Source organism: Arachis duranensis, chromosome 9 (assembly GCF_000817695.3).
Source record: "Arachis duranensis cultivar V14167 chromosome 9, aradu.V14167.gnm2.J7QH, whole genome shotgun sequence".
In the NCBI taxonomy this organism is placed as follows: Eukaryota; Viridiplantae; Streptophyta; class Magnoliopsida; order Fabales; family Fabaceae; genus Arachis; species Arachis duranensis.
In genome coordinates this window covers 116,072,006-116,078,105 of record NC_029780.3, presented here as the reverse complement: position 1 = coordinate 116,078,105, position 6,100 = coordinate 116,072,006, and positions in this window count along the sequence as shown.

Sequence of the window (6,100 nt, the reverse complement as noted above, 5' to 3'; positions counted from 1 at the left end):
CTTTCCCCCTTTTCCCTTTTTTTTTTTATGTTGATGATTCCCTTGCTTTAATTTATAATGAGAAAGTATAGGGAACCAATGGTCTAAGCGTATAATGTGAATAATGAAAGTTTAGGAAGTATTAGAGATTGATTATTAGTGTTACATTGTCCTGTCAGGTTACGCTTTTAGGATGAGTGGGTTCATGACATGGTATTAGAGTTCTAAATCCGAAAAGTCAAGGGTTCGATTTTTGGTGAACTCCAAAATTAACTTAAGTTTTTGGGATGAGTGATTTTATGACATGAAATGTTTATTATCCCTGGTATTTGGATGATTATTCTGGATAGTATCGATGATGTTCATTTTATTCATGGATCAAAGATTTAGCCCATTGTACACATTGTACGCTTAGGCTATTGGCTCCCTAGCACTACCCATTTATAATTCACTGATTGTTTATTTCTGGCTTTTTTTTTTTTGTTATGGAAGAGCTGGGTGTGTTGTGTCAGATTATGAGATGAGGAAGAGTTAGAGCAATATGTGGGACAGCTTTTTTGTTCAGAGTTGGTGATAAGAAATTGGATCATATGATTTCTTTTTTTAGATTTTTTTGAGCAAATCGGATGATCTGTTTTGCATGGAGAGAAGATATGAAAATAACATAAAGGATATCGGACCATGTGACTTGTACATAAACAAAATTTTTTTATATTACTTTAAGGAAATCGCATGGTTCGTTTTCTTTGATAACGAATTTTTGGATTTAGGTTGAGCAACTCACTGGGTCCGAGTTGTGGAGGAGAAAATTTTTTTATTTTCACTAAAAGAAATCGGATGATCCGTTTTCATTATTATATAGTTTATTTGAATTAGGTTACAGAAGTCGTTTAGTCCGATTTGTGTGTGTATATATACACTTGCGAAGGTGTAGTAGATCTTAATCCACCGACCAGATCTAACAATCTTCATCTTCTTCGACTTCTCTTCTTCTTCCTCTTGGTCTGGTGTGGAGCTGGTTGGCTTGGATAGGAAAAAATTGATAGTGAAGTATTTGTGTTTATTTAATTGAGTGAGAAGAATGGATGATAGAATTCTTTTGAAAGTGTATTATTTTGGTCAAATTTTATTGCAGACGCCTGAAGGAGTAAAATTTGTTTGTGAAGATCCGTTGGATGTTGTTATTCCGTTCACAATTTCATTTAAAGAGCTTAAAAGTGTGATTTGTGAGAAGATTGATTCGGAGATGTCAAGAAAAATATCATATATTTTATACAGATGTTGTTATCCTGTACCAGTATTTGGTGGATTCGTTCAATTTCAGACGCAATATATAACGGACGAAGCGAGCATGCAGGAGATGTTTTCAATGTATATTGAAAGTCGTGCTCAAATCTCGTTCATCGAGTTGTACATTGAATTCGAATAATCTGAGACGACCAAAATATTTTACGGGAAGACTACAATAGTGACAGTGAGGAAGAGTTCGAAAGTAATTACGAAATCGTTGGTTCAGACGGAGATAAAGATCAAGGTGACGGCAGTGTGGCTCCGAATGTGACAGACGTTGCAAATGCACTCGCGAACGAAGTGCCATTTGAGGAGCCATCTTTCATGCGAGTTTTGGATTTGGAAGCCATGCATGCTCCGGAGTTTCCGGACTATATGAGTGCAGGTACTCGTTTAGCATTTGTAAAATAGTTTATTTAGTCAAGTTTAAGATAAAAATAAATTGAGTTAATTAGTATTTAGGGTGCAATATTTATTTAGTTATTTAGTGAATTAATATTTATTAATAAGTATTTATTAGAGTATTTATGAAGTTATTTAGGTGATTGGTATTTATTTTTAGTTATTTAGTTAATTTGTATTTATTTAGTTGCTTAGTTAATTAGGGTTTATTTATTAATGAGTAATTATTATAGTATTTATGATCATTATAGTATTTATGAAGTTATTTAGGTGATTGGTATTTATTTTTAGTTATTTAGTTAATTTGTATTTATTTAGTTGCTTAGTTAATTATGGTTTATTTATTAATGAGTAATTATTATAGTGTTTATGAAGTTATTTAGGCGATTGGTATTTATTTTTAGTTATTTAATTAATTTGTATTTATTTAGTTGCTTAGTTAATTAGGATTTATTTATTAATGAGTAATTATTATAGTATTTATGAAGCTATTTAGGCGATTAGTATTTATTTTTAGTTATTTAGTTAATTTGTGTTTATTTAGTTATTTAGCTAATTAAGGTTTATTAATGAGCATTTGTTATAGTATTTAATTTTAGTTGTTTAGGTTATTACTATTTATTTTTACTTAGTTAGTTAATTTGTATTTATTTAGTTATTTAGTTAATTAGGGTTTACTAATGAGTGTTTATTATAGTATTTATGAAATTATTTGGAAGATTAGTATTTATTGTTATTTATTTAGTTAATTTGTATTAGTTAACAGTATGTATTAATGTGTTTGTATATCATTATTGATGTTGTGAGTATTGATTTAATATTTAATTGTGGTCATTAAACAATCGTGTATTAAAATACTTATGGTATGACTGCCGTCCTGGTAGAAGTTCCTTTTGTCGCAGATGGTGAATTCGCCGTGGGGATGGAATTCAGTTACAGGGAAGCTGTTATTAAGGCGATGAAGGAGTATACCTTCCGAAGATCTGTATACTACCGTGTGTATGAGTCGGAGCCGTTGACATTTTATGCGAAGTGTACACAATACGGGTCAGGGTGTGATTGGCTTATCAAAGTTAGCATGATCAGCAGAAAAGTACTTTTGGGTTATTAGGAGGTACAACGGTAGTCACACTTGTACCAGAGCAACCATTTTCCAGGATCATTCAAAGCTGGATTCAAATACAATTGCAGAATCCATAAAGCCGTTGGTTGAGGCTGACCCCTCTTTAAAGGTAAAATCAGTTATTGCAGAAGTACAGTCGAAGTTCAACTACACCGCCAGCTATCGGAAAGCATGATTGGCTAAGTAAAAGTCAGTTGAGAAAATATTTAGAGATTTATATGATATTTGAAACAATGTAACTTATGTCAATGTACTTTCCCATAATAGAATCACTGTAACATGTTTCAATACACTTTATGATAATTGAATCATTGTAATCATAGGGAATGTACTTTATGATAATAGAATCATTGTAACCTACTTCAATGTACTTTATGATAATAGACTCATTGTAATCTATGTCCAAGTAAAGCATCACATGCAAATTCATCATACATATAATAGTTAATGAAATTCAGGAACATCAACTGAAACATACAATACTTAGTTGGTATTTAGGAAACTTCAGTCATACATAGATAATTACAGTATACATGACGAAAGATAACTGATACAAAGATAAAACTAACTACACCACAACTACTTTCTCGCTGTCCACTTTTCAAAGGTGACGATGTTCTTGCATTTCTTCGCGGCCTTTTTGAACACAGACGGAGTGTATCGACTCGCGCTACGACGTGGTGGATCAATCCTGAGGTTGTAGCCTTTGCCTGTCACATCTGGAGTACGGGTGCCACCTGCATATAAAACAATCAACAACATGATGTGGCACTTAACGTACACCTGTATACTGTTTTTATCAGTCAACTATATCCGTTCTTTTAAATCTCGTAGCCACGTAAATTTTATGCCGCTTTCTCAACACTCCGACTTTAACGGTGCGACCCCAAATTGGTGCAGACACTCTGTTTGTAAGGCTTCAAAACTACTCAAAGTCATCTCTGTCACTGGAAGACCATCGGTCGGAAGACCGAAGATCATAGCCATGTCTTCCAGTGTCACGACACATTCACCAACCGGAAGGTAAAAGGTATGTGTGTCTGGGTACCACCTTTCCACTAAAGCGTTTACCAGTGCTTTCTGACATTGAACAACTCAAATCTGGACGACATGGTAAAAACCAGTAGATCGTAAATGCTCCTCCACCCTATTACTAAACTATTATATTAAAAAAAATTCTCCACAACACTCACTTAATTACATTTAAGCATACATATTCCGGACTATTATATAAACATATAATCCTAAATTGTTAAAATTAATTATAACAACTACCTACTTAACTCTAATTTATAATATTATTACAAAAATTTATAAACAAGTAATTTTTAACACTCATCTATTATATTGGAACAAAATTGTAAACAAGAATTAATTATACTTAAACACACTTATCTAAGTATCATTTAAATATATATTCCTAAATTTTTAAAATTAATTATAATAATTAACTAATTAACTATAATCTCTACTATTATTACAAAAAATTCTAAAAACCTATTTTTTAATTTCTAATCCATTATATTTACCAAAAAGTCAGCCACAAGAATAACGCAAATTAAACATATATATTTCTAACTATTATTTAAACATATATTCCTAAATTTCTACAATTAACTATAACTACTTAATTATAACTTCTAATATTACTCCAAAATTTTTTAAAAACATATGTTTTATTTATTTATAACCTATTATATTATAAACCATTTTAAACAAGAATCAACTACATTTACACTCTTTTTTAAACATTTATTTCTAAATTTCTATCAATACAATTATAAACTCAATCATTCTCAATTCAAGTTCTAACAACAATAAACTTAACTAAACTTCAAAAATAATAAACAGAACTATAAAATATAAAAAATTAACAAATAAACTTACATAATCAAAATAGTTGAGATATTTTACAATGTGAAGCTCCGGACGATCAATCTTTCTGGTTTGTGATCTCTTTGACATTTTCAAAATTTTTGGAACAGCCCACGGATGAAAAGCACCAAGCTTTTAGGGTTTCAATGAGGAAGAAGATGGCATGCAACTCACTAGGTGGGGAAGAAAGGGAAAAGTGAAGATAGGAACGCGACTTGTGGGGTTAAAAGGGGCACTGTTCTGGGGAGCCATGGGCGTGCGACGCGTGGACAACTCTTCCACAATTCGAACGGTCCGCGTGAAGTCCACTTCTCGCACGGTCCAATTTGACTAGGGTAATTCGCTCGGTCCGTTTTCTGTTTGCACTGACACTATACTGTAAAGTTTTCCTCCTCTCCATAATGTCGTCCAACACACACTGTAGCTCCATAATAAAATTAATTTGCTTTTATTTCTTGCATTGACAAATTATTTAATTATTTTATCTTAAGAGAATTGTTTATTAAAGTCTAAAAGATAATATTAAAATTAATACTATTAAAAAATATTTTAAATTTAATATCATAAAGAAAAATAAAAAAATTATATAAAGACTAATTTGATTAACTTTTAAAATTTTAGGAATAAAAATAATTTACGTCTAGACTTTCAGGGACTATTTTAATTATAAATAACTTGTTTACATGTCAAGTGATACGTAACATGCCAGATGTCACTAACCTGACACGTCAACCAATCATCTTGTGACACGTGGCATTAATCTATCATGACATCATGTCACATGACACTTAACACGTGACATGTCATCATCTAACTAACGGACGGACCAATTTGACTTATATTTATCTTTTAATGATTAATATAATTAAAAAAATTATTTAAGAACTAATTTAAAAAATAAGTGATCTTTCATAAATAAATTTGGCTATTAACCCTATTTTGTATTCTACCACCGTTATTTCTTTACCTAATATACGGACCTGTATAATAATTGATGATACCTATATATATAAACAATAAAACTACATAACTAAGTTATTTTAATAATTAAATTGATTCAATAATTTTAATAACATACTAAAAATTAATTAAAAAATAATTAGACTTAATTAAAAAAATAACTTATCTGCCTATCATTTTTCTTTTGCTGTCTAAATATATACAGGGACATCAATAATAATGAAAGGAGCGGTTGATGAGCTTGGTATTGTATATCTGTAATAATGGAGACAGTTGAGGAAAGTCGTTAGAGTGGCAATGGATTCTCAATTGATCGAGTGATTTTCAGTATCTTAAATACCCGATCCTCATCAATTCCCATGACCTAAAAAATGGTTTACTTTTTGCTTATTGAGTCCTCATCAATTTAGCTACCACGTGGTACGCATGCTTCGTTGGAGATTGAATACAAGATATATTATTAATATATGA